Raw genomic sequence first — 17360 nt, 5'->3', positions numbered from 1 at the left:
ATTTGATTAGATAAACAATGTGTCGGAGATTATGCCTACTTAATAAAGCGGCAAGTCAGGACCGGACTCCATGAAAACACAGCAAAAAGAAAGCTGTATAAGAAGCTTTGGGAGCCTAGGCAGAAGAGAGAGCAAACAAGGGCTTGTAGTAGAGCATGGCTCTCTGTCATGCTTTTTTTTTTCCTGATTTTTATGCAGACAAGGATGGGTTTATTATAAATGTAAAGGTCTTAGGCCCTAAGAAAGGGCTGACACAGTCTTCCTACCCTACGGAGCTCAAGACCGCATTAAGGCTGAACATCCCTTTCAGATAATGCATCTCATAGGGGCCCTGCCATCAGTAGCTGTTTCTGCATGCTGTCTCTCCCTCTTTTCTCTGAGAGAAGGCAGGACACAGGAAGTTTACTTAAGTCACAGCTCCATTAGCAGCTGATGAATTGCTGTTAATTTGCAATCTACCTGAAACAGCTGCTTCCTGAATCAGACTCTAACACTTTTTCACATGCTTGTAGAGCTATGCATGGGAGCTTAAATGCTCTGCCAGGAGAAGGTTTAGAACTAGCACAAGAGGTGCTGGCACTTCCCTTTTTTGAAACCAGAAAACAACAGAAAACACCCTTAAAATAGATACAGGAAAAGTACAAGAACATTGTTAGAATTCGATAGTCAGGTATGAATATAGTGAACCCTCAATAATCAGAACTCTTGGGGAGGTGATATCTTTTATTAGACCAACTAGATAGTTACAGCAAAATTTCTTTATTTGCAGTCTTTTGGGTACACATGCCCTTCCTCAGACATAGGAAGATTCAGAGAGTGTAAACTTTCTCCCAGGTGTAAATGAAAATTCATATTTCACAGGAGAGCTGAAAGCTTGTATAATCTCCTAGTTGGAAAAGTTCATTCTATGTAGAATAGGCTCAGATAAAATTTGGAGCAGTCTATTTACTTCAGGGTTGTTTGATGGCAAATAGGACATTGAATTATGCTTCTTCCTTGTTATGATGTTTCATATTTCACAGGAGGGTGGTGATGGAAGGCTGTCCTGGGCAAGGAACTTCGGTTGTGTTGAGACTGCTCTGTGACCATGGAGCAAGGGTGTCAGCATTCAGGTCTCAATGTATTAAATTGTGTTTCCTTCTTGTAAAATTACAAAGTTTTCTTTTCAAAATCCTCCTCCCCCTCACCCAGTCCCCAGCTAGCTGTGGCTACACTGCCTTGGCTCTGCACCCAGGAGCAATAAAGTCTGGCACAAACTGTATTGCAGTTTATTGTATCACATTAATATTACATGTAGATGTGCCCAGTGAAGCTAAGATGTTTTAATACCTTTCCAAACTGATTGCACTATTATGTTTGTAAATACAGGAGAGATTCTATAAGTGAAAGGTTAAATCCTGAGCTCCATCTTCAGACACCATCCTATCGGTCTCTCTGAATATTTTACCCACATAAGAGTAAGGTGAACAGGAAGTGGTTTCAGAAACTGATCCCTTATATTTAATTATTTACTTGAGTAAGTTCACTTTGGTTATCTGAAGGTAATTATGAGCCTATGGGCCAAGTTACATTGGTGGTTTTGAGGCAAGATTTATTCAGTCCTTCTTCAAGCAAACTCCAGCTCTGTGGAACAGAACTCAATGACTGTTTGAGGAACAAATCTGAGGAATATCTGTTGCAATTAGTCAGTGTAATTTGGCTCTGATTAGAGTAGTGTTTGGCCCAAGTCATTTAAGTGTGAAAACATTTTTTAGGCTATTGAGTCTCTGGTTACTTTCCCATTAAGGAATGTGCTATGTTCTGTCACCTTCTTCATCACACCAGCAAAATGGGAATGTTCCACAGCACGGCTGCAGCCAGGGCTTCCACACAATGTTGTAGGCAGAGAGCTGCTGTGGGACTGGACTCAGAGTGCCATGGTGATCCCACACAGCTCTTTCTATTCTGCTTATTACTGCGTCAAACAGGAGTTCAGTGTCAGATGAGAGAGGATTGGCCTCAGAAGGGTCTCGTGAGAGATCAAAAAGCAAAGGAGGATCATGGTGGGTTACATCTTCTCCAAAGCAGTGGCAAATTCCACTTTTATAGCAGGCTCCAGCACCCTCTGGCTGGAATACTGGAGTAGTATAATGAGCCTTCCACAGTGCACCACCTGGAGAGAAACAAGCTTAAATAATATAGTGGCAGCAGGAGACAGTGGGTGCTTCTACATGTGCAGTAATGTGCTGTAATTACTGTGCATTAAGTTAGTACCTGTAATAACAGGTACTAACTTAATGCGCAGTAATAGGCACTACTGCACAGTAGTGCCAGTGCACAACTTTTAGGTGAAATTAATGTGCAGTAGACTAAATCTACTGTGCATTAGTGCATTAGCACGGTTTTTGGCATCATGAGCTAATGCTCAGTGGAATTAATCTACTGCACTGTGTTGTATGTAAATGTGTCCAGTGAAGTTTCTTGCAAGATTGGTGTGGATCAACCTATGTAAGGTTGCTTCTGACCTGTAGCTTCCAAAGAACTTTCCAAACGCTGCGGGCACACTTAGTAAGAGGTAAAACGGAGCTGCTATCTCCTGATCATGGCTAGGTGGGAGTGTAGTAGCACATTTCCTCAAAACTCAGAGTATTTTCCAGTGCTTGCAGGCCCACATATGGTAAACGCTTTCTTATTTTCCTTTTTCTGGGGTGTTTGTAGCAGGATACCTTCCACATGGACAGCTAGCTGAATTGACTGGTGCCTTATGAAAGGGAGAGCTGTGTGCCCCTGAAAAGTAGGATGGACATAGCTCTTTCTCTAAGAGCTCTAGGCCTCACATGGTTTGCCCAGAGAAGGTTGTTTAAGGCCTCCCCCCTACAGTGTGTAATCAGAGAAGATCTAGACTGACCCTTGTCATAATTTATTTCCAGCTGCATGCTACCCAGTGTAGAAGGCAGGGGCTTTTACCAGATATCAGCTGTAGGTAATTAAAATAACAGAGTCCAGAGACCCATTTTAAACTTCGTATGATGAACACAACAAGACTGCAGCTCCGCAGCAGCATGTTTTATCGAACTGTTACATTGGCCACTGGCTTTCCAGGTGCAAATCTATAATCTGAACAGAACACTGTAAAAACAGGAGGCTAGCAGGAGGCTAGGCCAGCAGGCTGTATAATAATGAAAAATGACAACGTGCTAAGATTGAAACTGAATGTAGTTCAACAGGAGATTTTCTTCCCCCTGCATCCTGTGGTCAGAAGGCACCACACTGATATACGTTAAATCATTCCTAAAGAGGTGGAGGATGTGACCAGAAAAAGGGAGAAAAATTAGAAGTGATGCCTAACTCAAGAGGCGAAAGGGATAGTTAGTGTTTGGAGCCTTGTAGTGCACAGAGCACAAAAGCCTACATTTGCATTCTGCATACACGACATTTTCTTTCTGCTTCAATGGAAACTGCTGAACTCTTCTCCTTTGTATTGTGCCCTGAGCTGTTCTCCATAACTCTGTGTCTACAGCTTCATTCTTTTGCCTGAGACATGTATTGCTGAAGCCAGTATATCTTTTGCTAATCAAAAACTATTAGGAGCAAGGAAGGGAAAATAATAATTCATCTGAAAGGAAAGTTTAGCAAATGCTTTTGTTAAAAAAAAAATCTTTGGTTTTAATCCATTCTGTAATTAGTTTTCAAATCACTTCCCATTATCAAATTCAAACCTTTAGGCTCTATTTCAGGACTTCAGAGTAATAACTTGGGGTTAAATTCCCAAAGTATTTTTTTCTTTGAAGCTAAGCTGTTTGAATGCCTTTTCAAATTGAATGCACTGTTATATTTGTAAATATAGAAATTATTCTATACACAAAGGGTTAAGTATTTCCAAAATATTTTTTGGATTAAAATAAAACATTGGTATAGGCAACCTCCTCTCTCATTTGTTAGCAAAATATGATGTAAAATATGATGGAAAATATGGCTTTTATTGAGGGACATCTCCATTAAATTAGACAAAATGTATTTTAAAGCCATTTATTTCCCAATATGCTGTGCTTAAGTTTGCCTTTGTGTAGGTATGCAGGCACATACCTGTTACTATAAATGTATTTGGAACTATCCTTTTGCTAAAGAGATACCTAGCAGACAGATACATGTGTTTATTTATATATAATACTTTGGCTCTTTTGCATTCAAAAAACCAATCTGGGTATGTATTTGGATTTTTTACTAATGTTTGAACCTGATTATCCACAGCGTTGGATGCTGTGTAGAAACTTGCAGAAGTGCAAAATGGGTAAAGAGTGGCAGCAAGGTGCCATGACACAAGTTGCAGGGCAGTGGAAGGTTCATCTGTGTTAGCATTGCAGGGTGCATTGTGCAGTTAACCAGAATTAACCAATGTTAGCTTGTTAGTCGACTGAAATACCAACTGAAATACAGCTACTTGCTTAACGTCATAGTTACGTTCTTGAAAAATGCAACTTTAAGTGAAATGATGTTAAGCAAATCCAATTACATCACAGTAGTTACCTACTAGCAGGGGGCAGCCAAACAATATTATAACTGAACATCGCGCGACTTTAAACACGTATGTTCTCTAATAGATCAGTGACATAATAACAAAAAAATGTTAACCAGGACAATGCTGAGTAAGGAGTACCTGTAAAAGAAAAGAATGGAGGAGAACATTGAATATGAAGTAGACAGGCAATGCAGAAGTCAGTCGCAGTTACAGCCAGCATGGCAGAGAAGAAGAATGCATGGTGGGATCTGATGGAACCTTGACAGAACTTGAAGGATGTGTGTGAATTTTAGGGCAATATGTTAACGAAATGTGTTCAGGAAAAAACTGCTTCTTGAATCTGTGTAACTCACCAACCCATCTGGTGACAATCAATCAAGTTAACAAGCAGAAAGAAGCAGACTGTCAGTAATAAGACTTATTGTGCCAGGGTAGGGAAACGGACTCTTTAACATACAGACAAAAGACTCTTCTAGCCTAGATGAAAGGCCTAGTTGACGTGTACTGAATAGAAGACATCAGGAGACAATGGTTTCAGATTCAGGCAGTCTGACACACATGCATGAAAGGACAATAAAAGTGAAACATGAATGTGATATAGTATAAAATGAGTATAGATACAAAGAGAAATCAATCAGACTCCAAAGAGTCTGCCTGCATGAAGGGAAATGAAAGCACTGGAGCAAGAGAAGAGAAATTTGTTCCGGATAAAATTTAGCAATATGTAATAATTCTTGGTTTACTAGTTTTTCACTTAACCAGTTTCATGCAACTAGATTTCAGCTCTAGCCACATGCTAAAAATATATCTGATTTTTTTTCATGTTAATGGACAAGTAGAGATGCAAATTATGAAGGTATTGAGCAAGTGATAATTTTTCCTGCTTGTGAAGAAAAAATTGATGTAGTAGTTATGAAATTATTTCTATAAAGCTGGGGCATTTTCATTCTTTATACAGCTGTCTGCATGTTTTTCAGTGAGATAAATGTAGAAAGATATATAGACAAGTGTGCAGTTAAGCAGAACACGTCGGGGATTTTACATGCTAGGAGTAATGCAGAAATATTAACAATCTTTTCTGGCTTTTGAAGGTAAAACTGTTGTGTTATAAGCTGATGTAAGTTCTATTTAGTTATTTGGGGCCAGATTCCCAAAAATACTTAGATCTTGCAGTGTCGATCATTGTAAATATATAACTCCAAGACAAAGAGCTGGTGGATTCCTCAATTCCAAGTTGGGTGTCCAGCTTTCCTATACAGTGCAGTAGAACAGCCAGGTAAGGATCATTGTTTCAGCTAATGAGGAACAAAGTACTAAGGAATGGAATTGAAACACCAAATTAGCTGTGTGGCCAGAAACCGGAAACTCTCTTTAGCCAGGTAGGACCTTCTTTTCACTTGGGATCCTAAGTCACGAACCTACTCCTGGGGCTAGATTCCTAGTGCCATCTACAAGGAAATGAGGGACCAAGACAGTATAACAGAATACTGTTTTAGAATACTCAAGAACTGCATAACTTCCCAGAATACCCAGGAACATAATGGATCAATGCATTCATCTTAGGCATGGGAGGCATGAACTGAAATCCCTGCTGCCGGGTGTTACATATCAGCTCTGTGATCTTGGGGAACACTGGCATAGGACGCAGCCTGTCTGACTCACAAAGGACTTACCCCTGCCCCAAACAAGAACTGATTAGAGGAAGAATTACAAAGGACGATGAAGATACAGTGGGAGGCACATCTGAATCCCTCCAGATAACGGTGATAGGAGTGAGGCAACTCCCCTGACACTGGAGATGGAAACCAGATGACAACTCATTTACACAGGAGAGGCACCTTCATTAGCATTCAGGATGGAGAACAGAGATTCCAAGGCAAGGACCACACTGAATTCTGGGGCCAGAGAAGCAGGGGAGCACTGCATGATGGGGGATCTCTGCTCCAAATGCTAATCAACCCATGTCTGCACACACCCAGCTCAGCATTTATCAGACCAATTCTAGTAATGACTCCTTTATTGGTACCCAAAACACTGAATCTGCCTGTCTGTTTTGTGAGCTCCCTCAGAGTAATGTCACCCATCGCCAGCAGTGATCAGTTCCTGTTATCCAGCATACGAGCCATTCAAGCTTTGCTGAGTGGTGAGATCCCAACTCTCTCTCTATTTCTCTCTCTCTCTCTCTCTCTCTCTCTCTGACTCCAGGGTTACTCTCTTACTCCAGGCACAGCTTTCTACACTTGACTTTTGCTAATCAATCTTGAGCTAGACTTCCCCAAATACCTAATTGAAACTATGTAATATTGTAACTATTTTATTTGTCTCTCTTGTATCGCTATTACTACTGATATCATCATGAGTTCATATACCCGGCAATAAATAACTTTTATGGTCAAGCTGGTTGCTATGCTGTCTCTCTGAATCTCATTTACTCTTCCTTCCCCTTGACCTCCCCATTTGCTCTGCAGCAACACTTTTCTTACCTAAGCCAAAGATCCCTGTAATGTCCAAAACTATGGTGGGGTCTGCTCATTAAGGGAGTTACTAATAGGACCATTGTGACAAGAGATTGGGACGTGCTGAGTTTTGAGGTGCATGAGGGTATAGCTGAAAGGGCTGATCAGACCCGGACTGCTCAGATGTACTCTATTAGTGTGTGTGTATGTAACTGCATTTATTATTGTTCTGATGAAATAAGGGATGAACTGAGTTCAACGCACATGAGGGTGTGAGCCTGTCAATGCTGAATAATCCGGCCTGACTGAGATGCGCTCTGTTAACCTGTGTGCTTGTGTCTGACTGCATCTTATTGTTCCCCTGATGAACTGAGTTCAAGGCATGTGAGGGTGTTAGCCTGTCAATGCTAAATAAGCTGACCTGGCTCAGGCATGTCCTGTTAATCTCTGTGTGTGTGCGTATATGTGTTTGACTGATTTGCTGGTTGGTGGAACCCAGCCCCATTGAAACGGAGTCCTGCAAGATGGCTCTGTTGGTGGTGAGGACTTGCAGAAGGGAGAGATGCAGCTCTGTATAGAAACAAGGAACACAAGCAGCACATTGATAGAATTCCAGAGACCCCAGAAACATAGCCCTCAATAATGAGCACACCTCAAAGTGACGGGCAAATCTGGTAACAAGGGGTAGCCAACCACAAGTGGCACAGGCAGTCTTTGTGTGTGGCACATGGCAGATCAGGGAGGGGGCAGACAGCACAGTGGCAGATAGGGTAGGGAGCAGAAAGCAGAGTAGCAGATTGAGCTGGGAGCACAGGACAGGGAGCAGAAAGCAAAACAGCAGATCACTAAGAGGATTAGAGTGGTAGTGCATGAGGCTTCATTTGTGGCATGCCTTCCAAAAAGTTTTGCCCCCATTGCTCTAGTGGGTCTGATTCAGTGCAGGGTCTTGAATTTACATCTCCTGACCACCAAGTGATTGTAGCATGGGTCACTCAATCTCTTCTGCTAGAACTGTTCCATGTTGTATAGATCAGTGGTGCTGGATGGGTGGTGTCGAGTCTGATTGCAGGCTGGATCTAGCTCAGGGGTCAGCGATCCCCAGCATATGTGCTGAGCATGGTACACAAGGCCATTTTGTTTGGCATGCCACCACCAGCCTGTGCTCTAGAAGCCTGGGCTGCTCTCAGCAGATGGCTGGGCTGCTGCAAGCCCTGCTGCAAGCAGACCAGGCTCTGTGGTTGGCAGCTGCTACCCAGAGCCTGGGCAGGTTGCAGCCAGAAGCCTGCAAATATCTGCTTCGGGCTCCAGTGTTAGCTCCATACCGGCAGGTGCATGTGTGCCTCGGAGTGGATGGTTTGGGGGAGGTGGGGAACCTGAGGCAATGCAACCCCGGCCTCTCCCTCGCTGCTGGCACAGAGCTGATGACTGGGCTCTGGAGCCTGGTACAGCTGTTTATAGCCAGCCTGGGCTCTGGGCAGCTGCAGCAGGCTGCAAACAGCTGTAGTAGGCTTTACAGCCCCGGCATCAGCTCCATGCTGGCAGCAACTGCATGTGGACCTCAGAGTGAATAGTGGGAGGGCTGTGCTGCCTCATGCCCTATCCCCACTGTCTGCTCTGAGGCACACATACACCCACCAGTATGGAGCTCATGCTGGAGCCCCGAGCAGATGTTTGCAGTCTTCTGGCTGCAACTGGCCCAGGCTCTGGGTAGCAGCTGCCAACCACAGAGCCTGGTCTGCTTGCAGCAGGGCTTGCAGCTACCCAGCTGCTTGCTGGGAGCAGCCTAGGATTCGTGGCTGGCAGCAGCTGAACCCGCCTGATTCCCACCCACTCTCAGCCCAGCATCTGGTTCTGTGTGTTTGTCTGACTGTCTGGTTCTGTGTGTCTGCGTGCGCACACGTGTCTGGATGCGGATGTTTGTGTGCATGTGTCTGTTCTTGGTGCATTCTGGTTCTTTTTGTTTGTGCACATGGTTCTCTGTGTGCATGTGTCTGGTTCTCTCTCTGCTCTCCTTTTTCTTTCTTTTTTTCTCTCTCTCTCTCCTCTTTCTCTTATTTGTCTCTTTTGTTGAGCATGTTGCAATGAGAGAGAGAAAAAAAAGGAATACAGAACAACAGAGGCAACATTTATGATTATTAAATATACTAATATGCAGTGCATCCTGCCATGTACTCCCCCCCTCCCCCCCAATCCTTATTTTGTTTTTCTGGCATGCTGGCACTCTGGCATCTTCCAAGATAGACATTGTGGTTTTTTTAGCACTCCGGCTAAAAAACGTTGCCTACCCCTGATCTAGCTGGTGGGCTGGAGCCAGCATGTGGGGATGCCAGACCCAGGCTCAATAAGCTGTTTCTGGGAGGGTGCTAGAGTGGTCTGGCCCCAATTCACCAGGTGGGCTGGGAGGAGGACAGTCTGGCCTTGATTTGATGGTGTGCTAATGGCCTGGGTCAGCTGCAATCCAGCTGTTGTGGTGGGCCAGTTGTCATGGGCCCAATCTAATTGTGAAAGGGCAGGGGGTGGGGAGCACCTCAGGGTAGGTCTATCCATGTAAGGACAGGAGAGGAGGGGTCTGGGCCAGGTCTTATCCAGCCAGGCGGGGCTTGGTAATTTGGTAGCAAGGGAGAGATGGCATTATTACTTGTTACCACTCTCCTGCCACTGAATTTACTGATGTGTGAGAAGCCCTGTATGTTAGATGCCATAGCTCCACAGGCTAGATTTGGCCCATGTACCAAGGATTACACACCTGTGGTATAGATCATTAACCATTTATTGGAGCAGGGGGGACTTCAGCCTCCCGCATCCAAAACAAGGGCTCCAAATAACTGAGCTACAGAATAGCTGGTCTGAGCAGAGAATGAAACCTGGTATTCCCACATCTCTGGAGAATGTTCTAATTCCTAAACTATTCTGGGGTACTCCAAGCCTGTTACCATACTCCCATACCTTCACAATGCTCAGAGCACACCTTGGGAAATCAGGTCCCGCTTGCAAGACAGATGAAGGAATATCTATTCTGGGAATCTCACCTCTGGGGCTCATACAGAGCAAGACAGTAGCTGAGCAGCAATTTTGAGAATGCCAACAGTGCCTGAAAGGCAGACATACGAACCCAAATAGGCAGATATGCTACTGAGTACTTAGGTACCTAACTTGGGGTGGGCAACTGGGGCATGAGCCATAGGCACTCAGTGAAGAATGGCATCAGAATGAAAGTGGGGGGCTTGAGGCTCCAGCTATGTGGAACAGAGCAGGGTTAGGAGTTCCCTTGTCTGCTGTCATTCCTTCTCCCTGTGGGAAGCATCGCTGCTGTGAGGGCAGCAGTCTGTTCGCTCCCAGTATCCAAATGAACCCTTCCCTGGCCCTGCAGCCACCACTGAATTAAGGGTTTTGGGTTTTCACTTGCTGTATAAAACTAAGGCAGTTGTGGGGCCAGGGGAAAGTTAACCTGGCTGTTAGAGGTGATGCTTCTTCTTACGGCAATGTGTCCTATCCCCTCTCTGCTCTGAATATCTGAATTCCTTCTTGCTGGTAGAGCTTTAGCACTTCAGTTACAAATCTAGACATTGCATAATGCCTGGCTGACCAAGACTGGTCTGCAGCTGATGGCATTAGCTGCTGTCATATTTAGAAATCTCTGCAATTATTTTTAATCTCTTTCTTTATTCAAAATACTTTGATGCTTGACTCATCCTCTGAGCATTATAATGTGGCACAGCAAAGTAAAGTGACACTCATATGCTCAGGTCGTATGTTTTGGATTATTTGTGTGCTACTGCCCTCTAGTGGAATGTTTCATAATGACCTGCCTGACTTGATTTCCATTTTTAGCTGAGCTAGGGAAGTTACTCTTTTGAATATATTGGGCACGTCTACATGTGCACATTTAGGCTAGAGACAGACATTCAAATAGCCAGCGCCTGAATTGATTCAATCTTTGCAGGTTAGTTTAACTTGCAAAGATTGAACTGATTTGCAAGTGTACAGACATACATGTTTAATTCTGGAAATGCAGGCACGTGCCTGCAGTGGCTCAGGCTAGAAGTCAGGGTGTTAGAGCAGCCCTCCCTTTCCTTTGCAGCACCTGCAAAGCCAGAGGGAACCTGACCTGGGGATTATGGCCATGCCCCCACAGGGGATGATATGATTGTGGAGGGGTTTAAACCCCCACCCTGGCCTGTAAGGGTCCCAGCCAGTCTGTGCCTGGAGGGGTAGGGGGGAAGCAGCCCTTGCCATACTTGTTTCTGAGGCCAGACACCAGCCTGAGTAGTGCCTCAGGCAAAGATGGGCAGGAGGTGGGGATTAAACTCTCCTGTCTCTGGGCAGGCATGGGACCCCAGTCAGGGCCTGCCCAGCTTTCCCTCCTGCTCTTGTTCAGGTAGTGGAGGGCCTGGCCAGAGCCAACCAACATGGCTCTGCTATCCATCCAGAGCTACCCCTGATCTAGCTGGTGGGCTGGAGCCAGCATGTGAGGATACAGCTGCAGCTGTGGGGCTGTGGGGCTGAGCCCAGCCAGCCTGCAGGTGTTGCTGAGGGCTGAGGCAGAGGGGAAGCCTGGGCTGGGGCTGCAGGGGCTGCATGGCCAGATTGCTACTGGCTGCCTACACCCAAGCTGGGGAAGCTGTCATGGAGCCACAGCCATCTGGGAAGAGCCCTGCAGGGCCAGCCTGTGGAGGCAGGGTCCTTCCCAGCCTGCTGAAGCTGTGTGACAACCCAGCCTGGAAGCACAGGAAGGGCCTGGCTTGGGAGTGGGGTTCCTGGGATGGCTCGGAGGCACTGGTGGCCCCTGAGCCTAGTAGCTGCCATCATACACCCTGTCCTGTGCAGCACCCGGGGCTGCAGGTGCACAACCAGCTGCGGGCTGGCTGGGGCTGAGTGGGGTCTGTTCTACTCCCCTCACCTCCAGCTGCTGCTGCCATGGCCATGCTGCACCACTCTGGGTGTGTGAGGGGGTGGAGGGGTGGGGAGGCTGGAAACTTCATCCATGAGGCTTCTGTCCAGCACATGGAGCTGAGGCTCCATCTCCTGGATGCCTTGGAAGGTGGAAGACATTTGGGTGGAAGGCGTCCGGGGGCTGCAACTGGAGCTCCATGCGCAGGGCAGAAGCCACCAGGTTTGGCAGGGCTGTTTTTCTCCCCTCACCTCCAGCTGTGGCTCTTGCTTCTGTTGCACTGTGCAGCCACTGCTCAAGGTGGGTGGAGTTTCCTTCAGCCTGGCAGCTTCAACCTGAGCTGGGCTACGGTGGATGGCAGGGGCCATGCCAGCCAGCTCTGACCATGAGCCCTATCCTGCTGCTGTAGTGGGGATGGGGGGGAATGGTTGACGGGGGCCACAGTCCCCTGGTAGAGGGGAGGGGAGGGAATAAATCTCCTCCCTGCTCCCTTTGTCTCAGGGGACCATGCATCTGGCCACATGCCCACCCCTGCTTGGGCTAGAGAGCAGAGGGGCAGAGCCATTTCTGTTCCCTGGAGCAGACAGCATAGCTGCAAAGTGTCTGGGATGCTGCGGGACTGTGATTTAACTTAAGCCAGGATGGGATCTGGGACAGAAGTTGCATAAACTGGTTTGACCCAAATCAGTTGTCTGATAATACAGTCAACTAGGTATATCTTAAATCAGTTTCAGCCATTTTGAAACCGGTTTATGTGCACTGAACCTATGTTTCTGATCACTTATGCTGGTTTATGTGTAACTTCTGTGCTTAGCCCTAATGCACATTAGCCCAATTTAAGGTGCATTAAGGGCATGTGTCTACATGTGTACACTTTTAACGTGCCTTAAAACTGCCGATTTTAGGTTATTCAAACCTAAATTTCATACCTGCATAAAGCAGGTATCAAATGTATGCATGAATAGCTAAATCACATTAGTGAACACATAGACGCACTAATGCACATTAACGCAGTACGTGTCCACTGACTTTGGACTAACTTTAGTCCCAAGTTGGTCCTCACACCTGCATTAATGTACCTTAGTGCATGCATGTGTGGATGTCTGCCTAAATTGCCTTGATATGCATTAGGTTAATGTGCATTAAGTTTAGGCACATGTAAAAGTATGTGTAGACACCCACTGAACAGCTAAGATATATAGACCCAGCACTTGATCTTCAAAGGGGCTTAGGCACCCTGCTGCCCTTTAGGTGCCAGACTCCAAAATTTAGATCTTCAAAACCCCCATTCAATTAACATCCAATCTAAAGTCTCAACAACCTGACAACACAGAACAGCCTAGCCCCTGAACCCCAGTGAGATTCCCATTCTAGGCCCTACTATTGCTCCTTAAGTTAGAGCAAAAGCATGAGCTATAGAACAGCCTGGTAGTGTCTGGGAGATGGTAGTAGACCTGGGTTCTGGTCCCGGTGTCTAGATTTTATCCAAAGACCTATTTAATGTAACATTTAGAACAGGGGTGGGTGAAATGTGGCCTGGGGGCTGGATACGGCCCACCAGGCCATTCTATCCAGCCCACGGGGCTCCTAAAAATTTAGAAAATTAATATTTATCTATCCTGGGCTGCCTGTCATGTGGCCCTTGATGGCTTGGCAAAACTCAGTAAGTGGCCTTCTGCCCAGAATAATTGCTTGCCCTTGTTTTAGAAACTGTCATGTCAGTAGGGAGTAGAACCTAGGACTGTCTGTGTACCAAGGTGAGTCCTACCTGCTTCGCTATAGACTAACGTTTCTGTTTGTGCTCTTTGCCCAATGAATCATTAGCCCAATTAATCTTAAAATCTTTTTCTGCTCAGTGCTGAAGCTTCCAAAGGAGACATGAACAATGATGGTCTCCCCATGCCCCATTGCTTCATTTTTAGTACACTCCTCTGGGAGGTGGAAGAATTCTCTCAGCAGAGAAAGCGATGGATCCCAGGTTGTATGACAGCTAGACTAATTAGCCTGGGTGCAGTACCCTGTTCAGAGTTAAGCTATGATTACAAAATGTATGACAGCTGATGCCAATTAGCTTAGGTCCACAGCAGAGCGTTATAAGTGGAAAAAAACTCGATTCAGCAGACAAAATGGACTTAAAACAAATTAATAACTTCTTTGGCTTAAGAATATGGGACTGCATCTATTGCATAGCAATCCTCTTAATTGTTTTCACATCTAGCTGCAATGATGCAGCACCTCCTAGGATTGTGGTTTAGTACTAGTCATAAACCATACTGCTTAGGAAACCACGTGAGAGCTCCCCATTTAGCCATAGTGTACCCTTCACAACTGAGTGCTCAAGGAAATAAATCACCCTGAATATTTCCTTGTTGTTTAGCTTGCCAAAGAAGACTATTAAATGGCCTAGCCGACCTGCTGTAAGAAGAATGTCTATACTCACTGTCCTTCTGGTGCCACCGCACTGCATGTAAGTACACACCACAGTAGTGAAACATGAACTCATGCTCTGAGTGCTGAACTGTTCCCCGCAGTAACGGCATCAAGTTGTGTCCATCGATTACCCTAATGTGACAGACAGAATGGAAGTCACCAAGCTGGAGCAGGTACCTGTCCTCAGGTTTCTGATGGAAAATGACAATTCTTAAACAAACTGAGATTCGATAGAGGGAATGCTAACATTTTTAGCCTTGTAGACACATTGGAGTCAACCATACAATAATTAACAATAGCTTCTAGTTTTATTGTACCTTTCATGCAAAGCTATTAGAAAAGCAGCATGCTACCAATAAGCCATTCTATTGATGCATATTAGCACTACCATAATTTTACAGAAGAGTAAATAAACTATAGTCATTGAGAGGTGAAGATCAACTCTTTTGAAGTTTGGCACCAAGGTTGAAGTCAGTCGCAGCTTTAGGTGCCCAGAAGAAATGAAAAATCAGGCTATTTATTTAGATGATTAAATATGGATTTGTGCGTCTAACGTTAAGAATCAAATTTTAGTAAATTTTGTCTCAAGGGTTGGACCACCTCTGGTCACACAGAGTGACCTAATGACAAAATATGAATCAACAATGTAGTACAGTTGCAAGAAAAAGCAAACAAAAGGATGTAAAGAAGTTACACATGATACAAGGGCAAATGACAAAGATGATAAAGATACTGGAATGCGAGCCATGTGAAAAAAGGTTGGGCATATTTAATTTGGAGAAAAGGAGGTAAACTGTGTGTGGAGGTGTGGCGAGGAAGGAGACAGTTTTCTAATATTTGTAAAGATACAGAAAATGGAGGAACATTGTTTGTTTCACTGCCATGGAGGTTTTAAACTGCAGCAAAGCAAACTTGGATGAATTTTCAGGAAAAACGTCCTAACTGTTATACTAGCAGGACAATAGAATAAGCTGCCCAGGGACATTGTGCAACTTCCCTTACTGCAGATTTTCCACAAAAGGCCAGAAAAGCATTTGTTCGGGATGGCTGAGGGTCTAAAGTTCCTTTCAACCTTATGATTCCAAGAAACAGGGCCCACATATTCCAGCTCCCAGCTTTTTGCTCAAATTTCTATTGTTTCATTATAAAAGAAAACCGTTTTTCACTTTTGTTAATATTCTAATATGGACAAACAAATTAAAGTGTGTTTATTAAACATCTATGAGACCCCCAATGAAACAAACAAGTTAAAGCATGTTAAAAATGTAGGGTCTTTCTGAATGCAGTAACTGTTCCTGTGCCTACAATTTACTCATGGTAAGTGGAAACAAAACTGAAGCGGTTTACTTCTGAGTGAAATAAGATTACATTCCGCCTCCCCCTTGAATTAGCTTTCACTTAATTCAAGAACATAGACTTTTCCCATCACCTATAAGATAGATAAAATATGATTCATAAAACAGTCTCTACCTGTCTTGTGGCACTGTGCCTCCAGCCAAATGAACAACTGTAGGGTAAATATCCATTAGACTTGTAGGTTCATCAATGACTGTGTCTGCAGGTAACACTCCTGGCCACCTAACTATCCCTGGCACACGGATCCCTCCTTCCCAGCCTCCCATAGCTTTGCCACCTATTGTAAAAGAAACAGTTGTTGGAGAAATAAGAAATACCAGTAAGACATAAGTCAGGAAGTAAAGATAATAGAATTTATATGCTCAATACACATACATGCACAAATATACATAACCAAAATAAGTGCCTTAATGAAAATAGACCTGACTTAGTTTGGGAGAGTTAAGGGCAGGGTAGACTTTGTTCTCCCCAAAGTTAATACTATCTCTATACTTTTATATTAAGACATATTCTCGGCATTTATGAACTCATCATCTCTCGCTTACCAAAAAAGCAGTTTGTTAGAAATTCATATCTGTTACTTTATGTTAATATGGAATTTTATGATTGGAAAATCCCACTCTCACCAGAGGCCTGCTTCATTGTCAAGACCCGACAGGCTGAACAGTATGTTAGGAAGAGAGGCAGCAATCCCATGTGATGCTTGGGAAAGTGGACTGGGGCAACACAGGTCTCATCAGGCCATCCAAAACCAGATGCAGAAGGAGCACAGTGGAGTGCTTCATAGTCCTAGAGGTAGGCTCAGAAAGATGGTTGACAGTCTGCAGGGACTATGAGTTAATCTACAATTTTAGAGATCCTCTGAGGCAATTCCAGAAGGCAGCACACACAAGCAGGAATCTGAAGTACTCTACAGCCCTAAAGGGAACTCTATAAAGAGACTCTGTGAAGCTGTCTGCATCCTGATGGGATGCTCTTGCAGCAGTCTAAGGGGTCTCTCTCTTTCTGAGTTCCTTTTATATTCATTTGATCTTCCTACAACTCCTCCCCCAGTCCGGTGTACACAGTGTATTGGCTTTCTTAACTCAAAATATTCCATGCTTTGAATACCATTTTAAAGTGTAAACCAAAGGGAATATTAATATTTCCCAGACAAAAATGTATTGTGGAGCTAAAGAGAAGATTATAAATATGCATTAATAGCTTCAGGAGGGAGAAAAACTCTCAGTAAAACAATGCAGTTTAAACCCATGACTCTGAAAACCAGGAAATGCAAATGTACAGTTACAAGACAAATATTAGAAAATATGGAACTACAGATATATTATCTAATATAGGTACCTAAATAGCCTTATTGCTGCTCTTTTCTTTCTGCCATCATAAGTAAACACAGGAGAACACCTTGGAAACCAACCTGTTTCAGAAAACCAACATATAAAATCAAGAAAAACCTGCTCGGTTGCCTGTAGATCAGTGATTCTTAACTGGAGTGCCACACCATGCCGGGATGCCCTGAAATCCTTTCAAGGGTGCTATGGGGTGCCACACAATATTTACAAACACAATTCACAAAATAAACCCAGAAATTTCAAGTCAATCCATAGTTGTGGTCTTTCTGGGTTTTTGCAACAGAAAAACTACTCAATTTCTTTTCTGTAAACATAAAAAGAGTGAAAACTAAGGGTGCTTATACATGAGCACAGAGGCTGGTTCGATGGGCTGTTATTAC

General features: G+C 44.3%; 1 pseudogene across 1 annotated transcript in view; it reads right to left on the bottom strand.

The window, feature by feature from the left end:
- Positions 1-714: 714 nt before the first annotated feature.
- The window catches only part of LOC149874582 (arylsulfatase D-like), a 30706-nt pseudogene continuing 14060 nt past the window's right edge, over positions 715-17360 (bottom strand). The window contains exons 7-9 of the transcript XR_016444382.1: positions 15746-15908; positions 14286-14407; positions 715-2152 (exon numbers count right to left, since the gene is read on the bottom strand). The product of XR_016444382.1 is annotated as an arylsulfatase D-like (transcript). The remainder of the gene's footprint in view (positions 2153-14285; positions 14408-15745; positions 15909-17360) is intronic.

This window comes from Crocodylus siamensis, chromosome 1 (genome assembly GCF_052110815.1).
Source record: "Crocodylus siamensis isolate JL-2025a chromosome 1, ASM5211081v1, whole genome shotgun sequence".
In the NCBI taxonomy this organism is placed as follows: Eukaryota; Metazoa; Chordata; order Crocodylia; family Crocodylidae; genus Crocodylus; species Crocodylus siamensis.
This window is presented reverse-complemented; position numbering and strand designations above follow the sequence as displayed.